This window comes from Vulpes vulpes, chromosome 13 (genome assembly GCF_048418805.1).
Source record: "Vulpes vulpes isolate BD-2025 chromosome 13, VulVul3, whole genome shotgun sequence".
Classification (NCBI taxonomy): domain Eukaryota; kingdom Metazoa; phylum Chordata; class Mammalia; order Carnivora; family Canidae; genus Vulpes; species Vulpes vulpes.
The window spans coordinates 52,377,326-52,397,966 of record NC_132792.1 but is presented as its reverse complement, the minus strand read 5'-3'; positions in this window follow the sequence as shown (position 1 = coordinate 52,397,966).

Here is a 20,641-nt window from a genome sequence, read left to right as displayed (position 1 = left end):
CTTGACTATGGTGATAATTTCACAGATATATATATATATATATATATATATATATATATATATATATATATATAATAAACTTATCAAATTGAACACTTTAAAGAAGTTCAGTCTACTTCATGTCACCTGTACCTCAATAAAGCTGTAAAAAAAATCCTCTGACTCACTTAAAAGGGTATTATATTTATCACATATCTACAAAGTACCTAGGAAAAGGCCAGAAATACAGAAAATGCTCACTGTAAACTTGATGACTGAAAAGAATACTAATTAAAAATTGTGACTAAATTTTAAACTAACCTCAAAAGGTGTACATTTATTAAGTATTTACTAGTCTGTAGTATTTCTTTTGTTTATGCAGGCACAGAGCATAAACAAAAGTATAAGACAATATCGTATCAGCTTCTAAAAGAACAAATTACACAAAAATAACCAGTTATATATAATTCATTTTCATCTCTTTATTAAAATACTTTCTCTAAATATTTGGGTGACACTGCTTATATGATTTATTTAACATTTAATAAATAAATCTCTATAAACAATAAGCTGAATTATATGCTTAGTTGCTTTATTATTGCTATTATATTATTATTATTATTATTATTATTATTATTATTATTACTCTCTTAGACTAGCTGGGCTTTCTTCCTATTCCCTGTCTGGGGAAATCAAAATTAGTATAGTTCTTTTTCTATTAAATAAATATTGAACAAGTCAGTTTTTAAAATTTTTACTTCTTGCACTTATCTCTACTTACCAAAATGAGTACTTTCCTCTCCCACATTCCACCTATCCCCAGACCCCATTCAAGTATTTCTTCATCATATACATTAGCAACACAGTGTCAATTTTGGTTGCTCATCTTAAAATCCTTCTAAATGTGCAGTGAAACTTCAGCCTTTACTTTATTCTAATAGTCCATAATTTCTTAAAAATTAAAGCTATGCGCCCTTCCCAGAGCATCTATTAATAAGCCAAAAGATTTTATAAATCAGTTAGTGTCCATATACTAGCTGTCATCTTATTAAAATTGTTCTTGTTCACGCATAGTTTCCTTATTAAAAAATAATCTTAGTAAGTTTTATCTTGGGTCTTCCCATTTGATTTATGTGGTAGATTTTATAATGGCAACTTTACCAAATCTCAATTTACAAAATCTCTGGTATGTGATATAGTATAATAAAACTTTGACTTGAGATATTAACTAGGTGATAAAATGCTACATAAGATTCATTTGTAAGGTGTAAACTGCTAGTTCTAACTTAATACCCTGTAACTAGAGAGAAATATAGAACTCATGCCTATGCCTGGAAGAAAAAAAAAGGCAGAAGAACCAAGAAAGTTGCCTTTTCACTATTCCAGCACCTTAAGAATGATGACATAAGATGGTGATCATCTGAGTAAAACTCCATACAATACCAACACTCCTCCTGGGAAACAGGATTCCCTATTCCTCTGTCAGGGCCCCACCATCCAGGGCAAGGACAAAAGATCGCAACAACTGGATCTACATCAAATCTGGATCTGACCCAAAAAAATGTTTTCCATCTGTAACCACCTCTTCTCTTGCCAACTCTTGTCCAGTACCTTTTGCTACCACTTTTTAAAGCATATTAGTGTGTTATGCCACTGACCTGACCTCTTCTCTTAAATACTGGTAGCAGCAGCAGCTTCTTTGAAGAGACAGACTCCCAAGAGCACGCTACTTAGCTTAAAGAAAAGCAAAAGGATGCAGATTTTGTGTTCAGTTACTCCATTCTTTTCTTAGAATGAAATACTGTCTTAGGGAGTCTATTTATATCATCAGACCCCTGAGGCACCACCACTCACCGGGAAGAATTTACACCCCACCGGAATCCCTATGCTTCCTCCTTCAGCACACTTGTAGTTGAATCCCAGTCTTCCCTTTATTTTACGAGCCTGGAAAATCTCTTTCCTATTCATTCAGTATCTGCACCATACTTCAGTATCCGTGCTATATAGCAAACATGACTAATACTGAAAAATAAGAACTAGACTCTGAGTTATATTTTCCAATATATCTTGGATTATCTTGAAATGAGTCATTCACCAAGGTGGTAAGACAGGATATTTGATAACTCACTTTCACTGAAAATATCAAGACGCTCTATAGACACCTGGACTGATTCTGTCATTTATTTGCTTGCTTACGCAGGTGAATATCGTTCACGAAATAAGGATCTAATGTTATCCTTCAGCAAAAACTCCACTCAGAGAAAACCTATACTTCTAAAACACTGGAGCTCTGTGCTATTATTTCATTATCTGTAAATCGATACTAAAACCCCCAGACGATTTTCCATAGGTGTCAGAAAGAATGACCTATTATAAAATAAGGAGTGGGGGAGATAAGGGGTAAGAAACACCAACATGCATCCAGGAACTCCAACCAATCTGTTTATGTCAAAATCAAATTCTCTAAGATCTTTTCTCTCAGGGTCAATTCAATTCAAAGTGTAACTAGGACTTATCCATGGGCTGACTGAACTGAATGACCTACACGTTTTTAAGGAGAGAAAGCGTTCAAGAAACCATCATAAATGAAATTGAAAGACAGGATGAACAAAAAACAAATTCACAATACATATGACTGAGAAAGGCTTAATAGCCATACTACATAGAGGGTACAGAGACTTCATTAAGCAAAAGATAAACAATTCCGTATAAACTAGGCAATGTATATGAACTATCAACCTCAAAAGATAAATACTCAAGATATTTAAAAAATTGGTCACAATAATAATCAGAGGACTGAAAACTGAAATGATAATAATATACTTTTCTCACTTGCCAAAGTGGACAATATTTTTACAATGATAATGCTCAGGGTTAGCAAGGGTTTGGGCAGCAAGGTGTTCACATATGTTGCTATTCACAATGCAAATTGCTCTTATTCAGGGCACCGGGGTGGTTTAGTGGTTGAGCATCAGCCTTTGGCTCGGGTCATGATCCTGGGGTCCTGGGATCAAGTCCCACATCAGGCTCCCTGCAGGAAGCCTGCTTCTCCCTCTGCCTATGTCTCTGCCTCTCTCTCTGTGTGTCTCATGAATAAATAAATAAAATCTGTTAAAAAATTGCTCTTCCTAGAAGGCAATGTATATTTATAGGATATGTATATTAATTTATGTATATTTTAAAATGTATACATATTTTAAAGGCATACATATCATATATTTTAAAGACACACATATATTTATATAATGTATATTAATTGATATTATGTATTATGTATTTTAAAATATAACATTGAAAACATTTATTTATTATTATATGTGTATATGCAAATATAATGGAAGTATATATTACACGATTATTTTGAAAGGTATATTTCTATTTTACTACCATTTCCTAACAAACTAATTGAAAATATGCTGATTTAAGATTCTGGCTCTCCTAAAGTGGATGACTTTCATGGCACATAGACAAAGTCTCCTTTGGGATTCTTCTCAGAATCTTTGATATCATCTAATGGAGAATGAAGAATAGACATTATTCTTCAACAAACCAACAAAACTAGATGTGTTGTCAAACATTACAGACACTCCCTCTACAGGCAGAGTAGATGGAATTTTCTTCCAATTGAAATTTTTCTTAGCAAAGTAACTATTTTGAAGAAGTCAACTTCACAATTTCCAAAAGAGGCCCACAAAGTGATATTAGCACATACATAATATGGGGAAATCCAAAAATTAGATCATTAAGACATCTGGGGTTTCACTCACTCGCGTGTTGAGGGAAAAATGGAGTAGCTTCCAATTCCTTCATTATCCACTTCAAATTATTAGAATAAATGTCAGCAATTCTGGAGTCTATGACATCATGTAAAAAGACTAATTCTGTTCTCATTCTGCTCCAAGTTACAAATAAGCAATGCCATTTCCAGCACAAATGGATTCACCAAAATCAGTCATTATGTAATGCTTCTTTTATTTGACATTATAACAAGCAATTTCCTAGAATGGATCAAAAAGAATATGGATTGAAGAAAACTTTGGTCTTGGTAAAATTCCAGGCTTTAAATTGAAACTACTTCACATTTTTTTATCTGTGTTTTTGATTGACCAATGTAAGGGGCTCATTGGTTCAAAGAGCTTTATGTTTCCATTGTATGAGTCTTTCTGTAAGGAAGTAGGCTTTGAGGCCCATCACATTTAATGATAAAAGCAAAACCAATGTGGGACATCAAAGTGGCTCAGTCGGTTAAGCATCTGCCTTTGGATTAGGTCATGATCTCAGAGTCCTGGGATGGAGGCCCACATCAGGCTCCCAGCTCAAACCTGGAAAAGGAAGATTTATCTCTCAAGGAAGATCTCCTTGAGGAGATGATGCCTCAGCTAAGTCTTAAAAATGAAAAGGCATTGGGCAGCCCGGGTGGCTCAGCAGTTTAGTGCAGCCTTTAGCCCAGGGTGTTATCCTGGAATCCCAGGATCGAGTCCCAGGTCGGGCTCCCTGCATGTCGCCTGCTTCTCCCTCTGCCTGTGTCTGTGCGCCTCTCTCTGTCTCTGTCTCATGAATAAATAAAGTCTTTAAAACTAAATAAATAAATAAATAAATAAATAAATAAATAAATAATAAAAATGAAAGGGCTTCTTTTATCTGTTCATACTTCAATGAAACAATCAATTTATTAGGGACGTACTTTAAAACCATGAAATGATAGAGGTTAAGCAATGCCTTTAATATTTGGGCCCAGGGTAGAGTAGTCTGTCAAGAGGCATGGCTCTGGAGAAAAGCCCGGTGTGAAAGAAATGTGCAGGACAAACTGAGTAAGAACCTGAACTGAGGCACGTAAAATTTTATAATGAAAAAAATATGAGAGAATAGGATTTGGTAAGTAACTGGACATAGAAAGAATTAAAAAACAAAGGGCACAAATTTGTTTCTACGAATTAGCTGGAAAGAGATAGTGATGATACATTATTAATTAAAAACAGAGGTCTCATGATGTGCAGGTAATTACCTTTGGGGAAAGCTGCTAAGTCCAGTGAAAACATGTAAGTCTAGTTCATGAGATCAGTTGGCCTGAATGAAGAGGGACAGTGAAACGGGGAGCTTGAGGACAGAGAGGTGACAGCTCAGGGAGAGTGATCTATGAAATGGGCAAGAGAAGAAAGAAGTAGTGGTAAAAGCCCAACTAAAATTAGAGATCATCAATCTTGAGTGTAATAAATTATTTCACCATTGAATTACTTTCTTCAGCAACATTCTATGACCTGGAAGCAAAAGCAGATGGAATAAATGCTGCACTGAGAAATGGTATCACAGAAAAGCAAAGCAGCAAATAAATCCATGTGCCCAAATGTTTGCCAAATACTAGCTCATTTAGTGCTCACCAAAGACTATATAATAGAGCCTAATCAGACCTGCACTTGTCAGACCTCCTAGAACTTTCCACATGCCCAAAAACATGGCATCATTTTATAGTTCCAATATGACTAGACATGTTTGAGGACTACTATTATGATACTTTGTTTAAAATGTTTCTTTTGTTGTAATAATAGCAAATAACTTCAATGAGATTGATATGTTCAATAATCTTCACCAAGATTTCAACTCCTGTGCTTTGAGAATTCATTTCATCTTGTACAATAAGCTTTTATTTTGTTTCCATTGCAGAAAAAACTAAGTTTGAGACCTAAAACAGTTAACGAGGGTCAGTCAGCTACCCAAAACAGTTAACTAGGGTCATTCAGCTACCATGTGGTAGAGGAAGATTAAGGCCCAGACTTTTCACATTTCTACCTTGGTAGAAATGCAAAGCAGGCAAAGAGAGAGAAAATACCTGTTCATGAAGGTAAGAACAAGATTTAGCATGGGGCACCTGGGTGGCTCAGTGGTTAAGTGTCTGCCTTTGGCTCAGGGTGTGATCCCAGAGTCCTTCACTGGGCTCCCCTGTCCTTCTCCCTCTGCCTATGTTTCTGCCTCTCTCTGAGGGTCTCTCATGAATAAATAAATAAAATATTTAAAAAAAAGAATAAGATTTAGCAGATGTAAAGAAATGTCAGGTAAGTGTCAACTAAAAACAAGCAATATGTGACCTAGAACAGGGTTGGTAATGGCAAAATCCAGGGTATGAGAGTAATAATGAGCAGTATTAGGAAGTGGAAGTAGAAGGATGCTGGCAGTATATTGAGCAACAAACTTTGATTCAATGTTCATGCTCAACATGGATATTAAGGTTCCTAAGTATTGAGTGGGAGATAAGAAGAAATATGAGAAAGTAATGTGAGCAGAAGCATGAACACAATGTCCAAGTGAACCAATGGCAGGAAACAATTGAAATGCCAAAGGCTTAGAAATTCAGAGAACAAGCTGAGCCTTTCTGAGTTTATAAGAATAACAAAAGAAGCCAACTAGATAGATAGATAGATAGATAGATAGATAGATAGATAGATAGATAGTTTTATAGTTACAGTTAGAGCTGTTTCTACTTATATACGTGATATATCATATAGTTAGATAGATATATATACTTTTATATAATCTTATTTGAAGACCACATTTCTACTGAAGGAGTAAAGAAAGTCTGAAGATGATAGAAAGTTTCTAGCAGTGAAGTAAATGTTACATTAAAAAAAAAAAAAAAAGCCATGGGAGAGGTTAGGTGAGGGATGGGCATGAGTAGCCCATGAATGAAATTAATGGATGAGCTGAATCTGAATGAGTTTGTGTGGAAGAATCAGGAAAGACAAAGACAAACCAAAGAGAGCAGTGACTAATACCAGAGCGTGGGAAACAGAGAAGAAGAAAGGAGTATTTTAAAAAAAAAAGAGAGAGATTTTATTTATTCATGAGAGACACAGAGAGAAGCAGAGACATAGGCAGAGGGAGAAGCAAGGTCCCTGGGGAAAGCCTGATACAGTACTCCATCCCAGGACCCCGGGATCACAACCTGAGCCAAAGGAAGACGTTCAACCAATGAGCCACCCAAATGTCCCAGAAGGAGTATTTTTGTAGTAGTTTAATTCCAAAGTAAGTACACTATCATAAGAGTAGTAGGCAGAGATTCTTACAAAATATCACAAAAGGTGTTTTCTGATTTGGTCATGTACTTTGTACTTTATAGCAAGATCAAGCATTTTCCCAGCCTGTTTTGCTCTTAAATAGACCTCAAATTAGAAGCAAGGTGTGTGCTTACCAGGAACATGGGATACATCAAACTCTAGTCTATGAATTTTTTATAGGCAGTGAAGAATTAAAAGATCAGATTAAATTCAGAGCAATAACTGAAACCCTGCTCAGAATTAATGTGCCTCATTACTTGAGTGAAACTTCAAGAGTAAATACTGCTCATTTTGCAGTCAGAGCACCAAACTAGTGACATGTTTCTAGTGAGCTCAGGCAATTCACTCATACTTTAATATGATATTTCATAATTATGATAAAATATTCTAGGATGGAAATTATGTTTGGCCATTTATGCAAACTTTCATTTTGTGCAAGTTAATATAATTCATGACCTGGAATGCCTCAGGGCTTAAATATTTAAATGATGTTTAACATAATCTTTCCCAATGGATAAAACTATTTGGGGGGAAAAAAGCAAGATTTGAATGATACTAAGAAAATGTTTACTTAAACTTATATTTGCATGATGCTTAGAAGAAATGCTTCAATTCGTTTTATAATCTACTGTTCTTCTGTGCTGTTCTTTATTCTTAGGATATTTGTCATCTGAATCTCTTCAGATTTGTTTTAAGTAACAACAGATATGTGTTTTAAGTAACCATATATCCATTTTTACTAACCATGGTAGATCATTTGCAAAGATGACCTCTCGTATACATGCACACTGGCAATGTGACTCTGCTTCTCCTCACACCAAGAAGTGTTTTTCTCCACCCTTTGAATCTGGGTTTTGCCATTTGACTTGCTTTGACCAATGGAATATTGCCACAAGATAAGCAAGCATGAGATAAACAAAGACTTAAAAAGTACTTGCACATTAAGGCTTGCTCTCTTTTGACTCCATTTGGAGCTCTAAGACCACAGTGTAGATAATCTTGAACTAGTCTATTGAATCAATCATTCGGAGTGGAGCAAAGCACCCCAGCTTGACAGACTGCTAACCACCACACTTGTGAGTGAGCCCATCTTAGACAATTGAATCCTTGTTAAGCCACCAGAAAATGACAGCCAAGTGATTGGCCCAGGAAAGACCATCAGCCCAGCTGAGCTTGAAAACTGGCCAAGCTGACGACTCATAGAATCATAAGCAAATGAAATTATTTTAAGCCAATAATTGTTTTTATGTTTTGTTATACAGACAGCAATTAACCAATGCATGAAACAGATAGCAATTGTTCATTTAAAGAGCAGTTGTAAAGAAGAGAAGTGGTAAACAAAGCACTGCTTTAGTTGGAGGAAAATGAGGAAATAAAAGTATGAGTGAAGTTATGTTAATCCTCAGTCTCACCCAGTTGCAATATATACCTCCACTGACCCTCTAGAAAACGCTTAGTCTTGGAAGCTAGCTTATGGTATTTGAAAACTCTAGAAATATGTTACTTCCAAATGATATCCATTCCAGTATTCTATTATTCTAATAATCCATTTATTAAACCTTATTTCCTGATTTGTTAATAGTGAAATACTGGGAAGCAGCTTCGGCGCTGGATTAGTTCATTGCTGCATCTCTACACTGATCACCAGATACCTGTGTCACAGTCATTCACTTTATATCACTCATAGGAAAGGCTTCTGGGGGAGATGACTCCACCAAGAGTTAGACTGCACTAAGCCCTTTGCCACAAGATAAGGAAAAAATTACCAAAATTACTGGTCAGGATCTGTGATAATGGTTTTTAAGGATGGATTTAATAATCACCAGTGGATTTTTTTAAAACTACCAATTTTTTTCCCCATCTACTGGAAATTTTAATTCATTTAGTCTGAGATGGGTGCTAACATCTGCCTTGTTTTAACATCACAGGTAATTGCCATGCAATTTTACTAGTGTGAAAACAAAGGAGGACATTAACAATGTGATATGATTTGAAAGGTAACAAGGGATTTTTTAATAATATAACTACCTCTGCTTAGGTGGTTCAGTTGGTTGAGTGTCTGACTCTTGATTTAGGTTCAGGTCATGATCTCACTCCTGGGATTGGGCCCCAAGTCTAACTCTGAGCCCAGCAGAGAATCCGCTTAAGGATTCTCTCTCTCCCTCTTCCTCTCCCCTTTGCTCCTCCCCCTACTCACACATATGAGCATGCTGCCTCTCTCAAATAAATAAATCTTTAAAAATAATAATAATAATAAGATAAAACCCCTCTGACCTAATATCATGCTTGATGTTACACTGGCTCTTCTTTGGCTAAAAATAGATTATTCATGTGCAGGGCAGTTACATCATAAGGGAAAAGCTTTTAACCAAAAGACCTGGATTCTCTCATAATTGCTTACCTAACCTTGGTAGAGTCATTTAACCTCTCAGTTACCTCCTCTGCAAGATAGGGAAAGAAATATCTGCTTTCTGGATTACTGTGAATGTCAAATGAGATGCATGGGAAAGTATTTTGAAAAGTCTAAAATGTCATCTAAAATAAGGAATTACCACCTTTCAAGAGGAAAAACCCATTAACTTCTCAGAACAACCTCACTTATTTGAATCTCCAGCCTATTACCTAATAAAATCATGAGGAAATGAGAATAGGCCCAGGTAACTTTAGATTGGAAGGGAGGAGACCTCTGAAGTGGGATAATATTCACAAAGGAGGAACCAAGCATTTCACTTCAATGGGGGGATCCTCCCCAAGTGGCAAGAGGACAACACAGATTAATGGAACAGAATGAGGTAATTAAAAACAAAAAAAAACGTTAGACCCAAGTATCACCTACTTCCTTATTTAAGGAAGCTCAACAAATGGCCCCAAATCAAAATGGTTCATTGGCTTCATTTTATTCTTAAATGATGGGACAGACAGAGAGAGAAAGAATAAAGTAAGATATACCTCAGAATAATGCACTTGATTGGATATATTTGATTTTTATAGGCAGCTTTTCTCTTCATCTTTTTTCATTTGAAAATCAGATTATATCTATTTTTCATATTTAGAAGCACAGACCTATACTAGCAGAGTCAGAGGAGGAATTTTGCAGATACAGTAAAAATAAAAGTGAATTGCTCCTCTAATTGCCTTGCAGACTTAGCTTATATGAATAATTATTCATAATCTTTTTTGATGCTGTGTGTAATAAGTTTTTTTTTCTTTTGATTGCAATGAAATAGATTCATTTATTGAGGCTATAACGATCAAACTGAAAACTTGAAAAATGATGGACTCATGTACTAGAGAAAAAAAGCGTCTGAATATTTAAAACACTAAACAGTAAAAGTAAAGTTTTTCTCACTTCAAGCTTTCGGGAATGTTAGATGATAGTAAATCCTGTGCACTTGGTTTATTTTTTTTTAATGTTAACATACTTTAACTCATTATATCCAAAATATTATTTCAATATGCAATCAATATAAAAAATTATTGAGATATTTTACAGTCTTTTTTCACACTGAAATTCAGTGTGTATACACTTGCCATATATTTCAACTTGGATTAGCCACACTGCAAGTGCTTAGTAGCCACAATGATGCTAGCAAACTGGAATAATCACATGGATTTAAAATATAAGAATATTCTTAGGAGAAGCAACAATTTAACAAAGAAATTCAGTTAATTTACATAATAAAGAGCTCAGAGGTGTAGGGCAAGTAGATTAGGGACAAAGCCTCTACACTTGAGTTTGACAATGGGGATGGGTGGGGGGAAAGATAGTGGGCTCTAGGGGAAAAAGGTGCTGTGCTGTCTGGCTAAGTTGAGCAGTCAATAGGAGATGAAAAGGAGGATTTTATGAAGTATTAAGGGCCTATGAGTCCCTTCTATGGAGTTAAAAGAAAAACCTAAAGATTTTGTTATTTTAAAATATTTTAAGTTTGTATGGACCTCATTCTTTGTCAAGGGCACTGCTGTCTATTACAACCACAAAGGTTAAAACTTCAAAATCTTAATAAATATTTTAAAGGAGGAGGATTTTTGGTCCAAAGACTAGAGTGGGGGTGGGAGGATTAAATCCCTAATCCATCCTTTTTAATTTTCATAGAATACAAATTTGAACACTTCCTATTGCCATTGGAAGAGAAGCAGCAAATCTGGTGAGTTGGGAGTCTGACACTCCCTGGGGCTCATATTTCTGGGGAAAGGGCCCTGATGTTCACAGCCACTGGCCCAGCTGTCTTCCTCTGTGCTGTGGGCTGCAGCACACACCCTTTGTGCTCCTCCCACCCCTTGCTCAGCCTCTCTCAGGTGGTAACAGACATATAATCTCAGTGCAGCATCATAACTGCTTTACTGGAACCTTAAATTCAAATAGCATAAAAACAGGAAGGTGGGGGTCAGGGGTTTGGAGGCCATTCTTCACATCAGAGGGCCTTCTCTTCTACTCACACACCTTATATAATGCCATTTTGTCATTCCACATTACTATAGAAATATATATAGAAAGGTTATTTTCTCCCTGCTTTATTTTTTTTTTAAGAGGAGCAGAGGGCGAGGTAGAGAGAGAAACCTAAGGAAGGTCCACGCTCAGCACAGAGCCCCATGTAGGACTCGATCTCACAACCTTGAGATCATGGCCTGAACCAAAATCAAGAGTTGGATGCTTAACTGACTGAGCCACCCAGGGACCCCCTCCCAGCTTTACTGAGATATGATTGACATAGAAGTTTTAAGTCTAAAACATAATGATTTGATATATGTATATGTTGCAAAATAATTACCACAAAAAAAAAAAAAAAGATTAGTTAACAGTTCTACCAAACATCACACAGTTATAAATTTGCATGTGTGGTAAAACTATTTTAAATCTTCTCTCTCAGCAACTTTCATTTTTTTTAATTTTTTTTTAATTTTTATTTATTTATGATAGTCACAGAGAGAGAGAGAGGCAGAGACACAGGCAGAGGGAGAAGTAGGCTCCACGCACCGGGAGCCCGATGTGGGATTCGATCCCGTGTCTCTAGGATCGCGCCCTGGGCCAAAGGCAGGCGCCAAACCACTGCGCCACCCAGGGATCCCTCTCAGCAACTTTCAGATATACAAGACACTATTGTTAACTATAGTCACCATGTCACATTACATCCCCAGAATTACTTATCTTACAACTGGAAGTTTATACCTTTGACCTCATTTGCCCATTTCCCCCACCTCTCCCACCTGGCTCCTGGCAATCACCATTCTACTCTCTGTTTCTATGAGTTCAGCTTTCTTAGATTCCACATGTAAACAAGATCTTACAGTATTTGTTTTTCCCTTGATGACTTATTTCCCTCAACATAATGCTTTCACATTTCATCTATGTTGTTGCAAATGGCAGGATCTCCTTCATTTTATGGCTGAATAATATTCCACTGTATATATATAACATTTGGTCTTTATCCATTCATCTGTCAATGAACACAAGTTGTTTCCATGTCTTGGGTATTGTAAACGATGCTGTAATGCATATGGGGGTACAAAGATCTCTTCAAGATAGTGATTTATTTCTTTGGGATATATATTCCAGTGGAATTGCTAAATTATATGGGAGCTCTATTTTAATTTTTTGAGGACCCTCCATACTGTTTTCCATAGCAGCTGCACCAATTTACATTCCCACAACAGTGGAAAAGGGTTTCCTTTCTCCCCACAACCTCCCAAACACTTGTTACTTCTTGTCTCTTCAATAATAGCCATGCTAACAGGTACAACCCTGTTTGCTGTAAGCCCTGACTCTCTTCTCTGTTTCTATCTGATTCCTGCCCCCTGGGTTTCTGAGATTTTTACAACAGCGTCCTATCCCTGAATAGTGGCTAGTTGGTCTTCTTGTGAGAACTGAAGTTGAAAACAACCTATGTCACCATGTTGATCTGTGTACTTGGTTTTAATTCAAAGAATGAGATGCTGATTTGGGAAAAATATGGGAATTCTTCTATACTGTCTAACATAAAAAGCAAGAAGTATAATCCTTTCTTCTAAAACAAGTGCATGTCAATGCTAAACACTATTCAAATCAATAAAAATTTGTTCGCTAACCTCGTGAAGACATATTTTTCCTCCATACATTTCCCTATCCTATTAACTACCAAAATTTGCCTTCTGACCTTCACTCTCCATTCCTACAAATGAACACAATGGCATATATTCCTTTTCTCATGGGCTACAGTTGAGGGCAATAGTAAAAGACACCTGGCAGTACTGTCCAGCTATCCTGAGTTGGACAAAGACTAAAACTGACTGGCCAAGTGGAGATGTTCTACAAGTATGTATGATCTTATATGCCTTGATTCTCTGCCTAGATGTCTGTTATAACCTGGGGTCATCCAACCAAGCATAATTAACAGGCAAGTTAACAACCAGTAACAATACAGTCTGATAGATACTGGAATAAAAGTAATATAAAAACATCATAGGGGCAGTTAGGGACTTGTCTGTGCACTAATGTCCATGGAAGGTGGTGCTATTAGCTATTAGTTTTCTATTGCTGTGGAACAAATTACCACAAGTTTAGCAGCTTAACACAACACCTCCTGATTATCTCACAGTTTCTAGGGGCCAAAGTCTTGGCTCAGCTTAGCCAGATCCTCTACTCAGTGTCTTCTGGGTCTGAAATCCAGCCATTGGCTGACTTACATTGTCACCTGGAGCTCAGGGTGCTCCTCCAAGCTCCTGTGGTTGTTGGGAGAATTCAGGTCCTTGCGGCTGTAGGATGGAGGTCCCTGTTTTCTTGCCGGCTGTCAGGCTATCATCCCAGGGCTACTCTCATTCCCTAGGGGCTGCAGGCCTTTGCCACATAGCTTTCTCCCCAGCCTTCTCAGAAAGAGCATTGGGAAAACAAAAAAAAAAAAGGAAACCTTATTTAAAATGAAGTGGGGCGCCTGGGTGGCTAAGGTGGTTAAGTGTCTGCCTTTGGCTCACATCATGATCTCAGGGTCCTGGGATTGAACCCTGCTTTGAGCCTTGCATCAGCCTCCCCTGCTCACTCAGTGGGGAGCCTGCTTCTCCCACTTCTTCTGCTGCTCCCCCTGCTCCTGCTCTCTCTCTCTCTCTCTCTCTCTCTGTCAAATAAATAAAATATTTTTTAAAAAAGAAAAAGGCAAACAACTAAGTCAGAAACCTCCCTGAATGGGGAGGTTTCACACACCTGCCACTCATTGCTGCCTGCTTAACCAGTAGGAAGAAGGTAAGATAAGAATAATTTTGGCAAGGGAGGAAAGACATTTTTCACATAGGAATTTTATCTCCTGCTTTTAGGGAAAAGAGAGAAGATCCCTCCCTGCCCAACAACAGTGCACCAACCCCAGGTTGATGCCAAGGAGAAACAGCCACAACCGCCAACATTCATTCTTCTCGGTGAACTTTGTTTCCATCAACATTCCCCCACTCTCCTCTCCAAGACTAAGAAAAGCCAAGGATCTTCCCCTTGTTTCCTCAGACTAGCCCGTGGCTCACCACAACTTGTTTGCTTGTCCCAAATTGCAATGCCTCTCCTCTTCCAGAATAAACTCATTGTTTTACTTAAATAAAATGCTTTTTTGCTCTATTCAAAGTTCCTAGCAGTTTACTTTTTCAAGGCCAGGAGAACAATCTCCTCTCCAGTCTGCTAATATGGAGTCCTATAGAATGTAAGGTAATCACAGGAGTAATCATCCCATTGCCTCTGCCATATTTTATTGGCCAGAAGCAAGTCACAAGTTCTGCCTACACTTCAGAGGAGAGTATTACCCAAAAGCATGACTCATTTGGAGGTCTTCTGAGGATGTGTCTGCCACAAGACGACAAGAAAATTTCACAAAGAGGAGGTCTGAGATGAGTTTTGTAGGTTGCCTTTGATGGGACAGCAGGGGGAAGGAGTGGGGAGAGAGATGAGGAAAAGACATTCCAAGCAAGTTGAAGAGCCTTAGCAACAGAGCAGAGGAGGGAAGTACAAAACATTCTGAAACAGCAATTAGTCCTTAGAATGGAATAAAAGGACCTCTGTTCTTTCTACTTTGTGTGAATTTTTAGGAATTCCCAAAAAGAAGGCAGAGTTTCTGCTGCCCCGGGTGAAGTCTTTGTGTGAATTAGACAAAGACACCCCTTCTCCCGGTGTGTACACACACCAGAGACAGTTGGGTGGCTGGGTGGCCGCAGGCTGACTTTCCTCCCCCACCCCCTCTTCTCTACGATGGCCTTGGGGGGGAACACCTGCAGAGGAATTGGGGAAGTGGCTAGCCTGGTGCTACTGGACAACCATATCACATACGTTCCGCACCAGAGGCCTGGCCACCGAGCCCTATGGAACTTTCCCGTGGCTCCTTCCAAGGTTTTCTGCCATCACCCATGAGATGGCATTGGTCTGCCCTGAGCCCGGGCTGACCCCGGGGCACATTTCAAAACTGGTAGATCTGAGTGGGGAGAGGGATGGCAGTGGGTATGCAGAGACTTGATGCAAGAAGAAGGAAACCTAATTTAAAATTGAAGACTAGAAAATTAAAGTTCTGGAGATTATTCTGCATTTTTTTTTATAAAGTGGCAATTTTCTCCAGGCCTTCCTAGCTCTAAACACTAATGTTTCAAAACAAGTTAGGTATAATATATTTCAATATTCATTAACTAAAATTATTTTCAATCCAACTCTGTACATGGTATAGGACGAAATACATTTTTATTTTTCAAAAAAATAATAATAATAAAATTATTCATCAAGGGCCTACCATATGCTAGGTACAAAACTTTATAAACATTGTTTCAATTCATCCTTACATCCCTGAAAAATAATTATTAACATACATATCTTATTGAGATGCCAGGATATGAGGTCCAATGCAGGAGTTCCATTCCCATGTATTTTGGGTGACTCATGCCTCTCAGGAGTTGTACAATCTGTCCAGGTCAAATGTTCCCACTTAACTGGAAAAGGAAACCCTAATCCTTTGGCCCATTCTTTGTACTGCACCAAAGAATAAACTTCCATTGCTTCAGAACTCTGGAAAATTTTACTTTTCAGATTTCAGCTGTGGTTTTACCGAGTTCCATAGCTATTAGGTATTTATTGAGCCCTTACCATATGTCAAACACAGTCTTTGGTGCTCTACCTGTTATTTCATCTAATCTTCATAGCTTTCTTTCTCAGATATGATCAAGCCCCCATTTCACATACAGGGAAACTGAGATGACAGGTTAATAAAGCTGCTCAACGAGAATCAGGCAGTAATTGGAGGGTTCAAGATTGAACCCAAGTATCCTTGACTCACTGTGCAAAACTAATCTGAGAAACTATGGGGGACACCACACACTCCTCAGGCTGACTTCCCCACATAGTTAATCTGAAAGTATCTTCACATTTATCTCTTTCCTATTTAAACTGTCATGCTACTTTGCAATGATTTATCATCACACATCAGATTTTATAGTCACCTCCACACAAATCTGCGGCTGATTAATTAACTAAAATTGGAAGACATTTTGATGATGAAAAGTGCTAAGCATTGCTATGAATAATAATTAGTGTGCTACTCCAACTAAATTATGTATGTCAGTATTGGGAATCAATCAGCAGAGGGAGGGTCAGACCTCAGATGGCCAAACTAGATAAGATGGATTAGTCAGAGCAACACAAGTGACTCAGATACATATTAGCAGGAAAAACAAAAATAAAAAACAACAGGAGCACCTGGGTGGCTCAGTGGTTGAGCATCAGCCTTTGGTTCAGGTGGTGATACCACGGTCCTGAGATCAAGTCCCACATTGGGCTCCCCGCAGGGAGCCTGCTTCTCCCTCTGCCTGTGTCTCTGCCTTTCTCTGTGGTGTCGCCCATGAATAAATAAAATAAAATCTTTAATAGATAAGTAAATAATAAAAAATAAAAAACAACAACAACAAAAGCCTTCCTGACCACCTACTATATGCTATGCACCATTCAGGATCCTGGAGACACAATGTTGAACACCATAAAAATGGTGCCTGCCTTTTGGGCGTCTTAGATTCCAGAACATGGTAGGCATGACCTATGGCCTCAGCACAACAATCTACTGTGCTAAGAACATCTGGCAGTCCGCAAACATAGCAGGAGAAAACAAGAACATGTCCAAGGTCACTGTGATTCAGAGCCTGCTCTCCAGTCCTTAGGATGGTTGAGATGCAGGTGAGGTTTCGGTCTTAGAAGAGAACCAAGACAGGCAAGGCTTTGATGGGGTCTCAGCTACTGAAATAAGGCAATGACCTGCCCACAGGAAGTAAGCAAGAACTTGGTTACTAGAAACAAATCAGGGCCTGATCACCAGGAAGGGTAAAGTAAGGTTAGTTTCCAGGCCTAGACTTTTATAAAGCCCCCTGCAGCCTGCTAGAAACAGCAGTGACCCCAGAGACCGAGGTACAGATGAGCTATGTTCTCCTGTGTACTTGCTGCTGTGGGAACCAGAGAGCCCTGAAGGGAGGAAGCCCCATAAGCCACCCCACTCTCCCAGGTTGTTTTCTTTCTAAGATGTCTCACATTTATATAGCTGTAATGAAACATCATGCCACCAGAAGTCCCAAACCGGAAGTTACCCAAATGATAGTCACACACAAGGCTTTCCCCTTCCCTACCAAAAAGACCTTTTTTCTGAGCAAGAATTAGATAGCTATCTCACAAGTTTTCTTGCCCAGAAGTTCCTCCTGAGGGTAACTGCCACCTTCATTTCTGGAAGCAGGACTCCCAGTCCTTGCTCTAAGCTGTGAATTCGCTTTAAAAAGGGAATTAGTCCTGAAGCTGGTGCACATGCAGATGTGTGCTGTCTTGGATTGCAGGAGGCTGCTGTGACCCACTCAATTCTCTGATTTGAATTCTTATCGGGGAGTCAATTTCTTCACAGGTGCCATTTCATTTCCCTTCTAATTCTATGACTAATCCCTTTCAATACTGCAGAGGCATCCGTATTTCTTCCCTTTTGCCCTACTCTTGTTAATTTTTCAGGTGTGATAGGAGAGTCATTTTCCTTCGGTGATGCTATGCGTAAGCCTATAGGCTATAATCCCCAGTGGTGACTGGCACAAATTGCATTCATTTGATCAAACAAATTAGAACCACTGTCTTTTGAGAAGCAATATTTTCCCAAAGAATGAGATTTTTAAAACAGGATGTTTCAAGTGTCACTCACCCCATTTTCTTTAAAGACATTTCTTCTCAAGAGCCTCATTACAAACAAACTCATTTGCATCTAAGCTCGGACCTAAGCATTGCCAAAACTGTCAAATATTTTAGGACAAGTATTTGTAAATGTTTCCACGTGAGGTATATAAAAGGCTAAGTGACTCTTCTGGGGGCATGTGGTAAAATATTCAAGAATCAAATATTCTACACAACTCCTGGTGACCAATAACCTTAGAAGGTTCTTTCATATATTTCAAATTATTTTATCCACAAAACAAATTAGAGTTATGATGCCCATTTGGCCTTGACACGCTCATATTTATATACATGGACCCTCACAACAGCCCAGATCTCCTGACCTTAAATTATTTTCCTTTCTGAACTGTACATGCTCAAAAACTGTTACCTAACATATAAGGAGGTGGATCAGGGAATAAGTTAAATAGGTGATGGAGATTAAGAAATGCACTTGTGATGAGCACTGGATGTTGCATGGAAGTGTTGAATCACTATATTGTACACCTGAAACTAATATTACACTGTATGTTAACTAACTGTAATTTTTTCAAGGTTTATCTAAATTCAAGCTAATTAACATAGTGTTTTATTAGTTTCAGGGGTGGAACTTGCATATAATATGCAGTGTTTGCATATAATACTCAGTGCTCATTACAAGTGTCTTCCTTAATGCCCATGATCCATTTACCCCATTCTCCCACTCATCTCCCCTCCTGCAACCCTCAGTTTGTTCTCTATAGTTAAGAATCTCTTATGGTTTGTCTCCCTTTCTGTTTTATCTTATTTTATTTTTCTTTCATTTCGCCATGTTCATCTGTTTCATTTCTTAAATTCTACATTTGAGTGAAATCAAATGGTATTTGTCTGTCTCTGACTGACTTAGGTCGCTTAAGATAATACATTCTAGTTCCATTCACATCACTGCAAATGACAAGATTCCGTTATATTTGAGGGCTGAGTGTATATATACCATGTCGTCTTTATCCATTCATCAGTCTATGGACATTTGGGCTCTTTCTACAAGTTGACTATTGTGGATAGTGCTGCTATAAACTTCGGGGTGCATGTGCACCTTTGAGTCATTATTTTTGTATCCTTTGAATAAATACCTAGTAATGCAATTCCTGGATCATAGGGTAGTTTTATTTTTAACTTTTTGAGGAACTTCCACACTGTTTTCCAGAGTGGCTGCACCGGTTTGCATTCCCACCAACAGTATATAAGCCAGTGAGATAAATTGCTGTTATCTTTAGAATGGCTGAGGAAGGTAAGGTTCTCTCTTGGTAAAAAATTCATCCTGAAATGACTAGGTTTTTTCCAAAAATACTCAGATGGTTACCTCTTTATTAAGTTGGAAATTTTTATATCAAAATAGACTCTTAAGGACAGCGAAAAGTAGGCTAAAACTCTTGATTTGATTTTTTTTTTCCTCACTATATAGTCTTCCTGAGGTTTCAAACTGGGAAGGCTCATCATCAAGGACTCCTTGTCATAGAAGATGACCAGAAGAATACAAAGCTCTCTTAACCACTACATGACCCTGCTTCTCATTGTACTGTGTGAGTAAACATACACAAAGACACCCACACACAATGTGTGTGTGATTTTCACATGCCAGTCACTGCAATAAGGACTTCTGCATGTTATTTTCCATGTCACCACTATAAGCGAGGTATAATCTCATTACTTTTTGTTCTATTTTTGTATCTTGCTAATTTCAGAAATACAAATTTGAGCTCTTATTAAACTCCCTCTTTGCTAATAAATAAGATGAGTTATATAATTGGGTAAATAATCAGGCCTTTTAAAAGACTTAAAGATGAAATTGCCCAAGGAATAAAAATCAATGGGAGTAAAGACCTCAAAAGGAAAGAAACTTGTACATCCAAAGTCAGTAGATGAGAGTAATTGACACTGAAAAGATGATGCTACAAAGGTAGTTTCTAAGAAGATTAAGAAATAAATAGCACTGTAAAAGACTCTGCCGTAAACTTCAGAAAAAATAAATCTATAAATGATTTCATATTCATGCTGGAAAGTGTATTTGGAAGAACAAAGTTACCAAATTTCTATTAAAAATCAGATATAGACAACCTCCAATGATGAGTGATCAGAAAGCTCAGCTTTGTAGTTCTAAATAGTGACTGTAAAAAACCATTATCCTCTCTCTTTCACACACATACACACGCACATGAACATGCACACATACACACTGACACACTGATGCACAAAATACATTTTGCATTTTTATTCTACTTGCCAATATTCATAACTTAATCACTGGTCAAATGCCTCTTCCACCATGTTTTGCTTTCTTTCTAGCCCCTTCTCCATTCACAGGGGCCTGGGGTCTCACAACCATGAAAGTCAGGTAAGTTATCAACTTTAATATGTTTCAACATAAGTATATCAAAAATTTCCTTAAAAGAAGCTAATATGCTATATACACACAAAC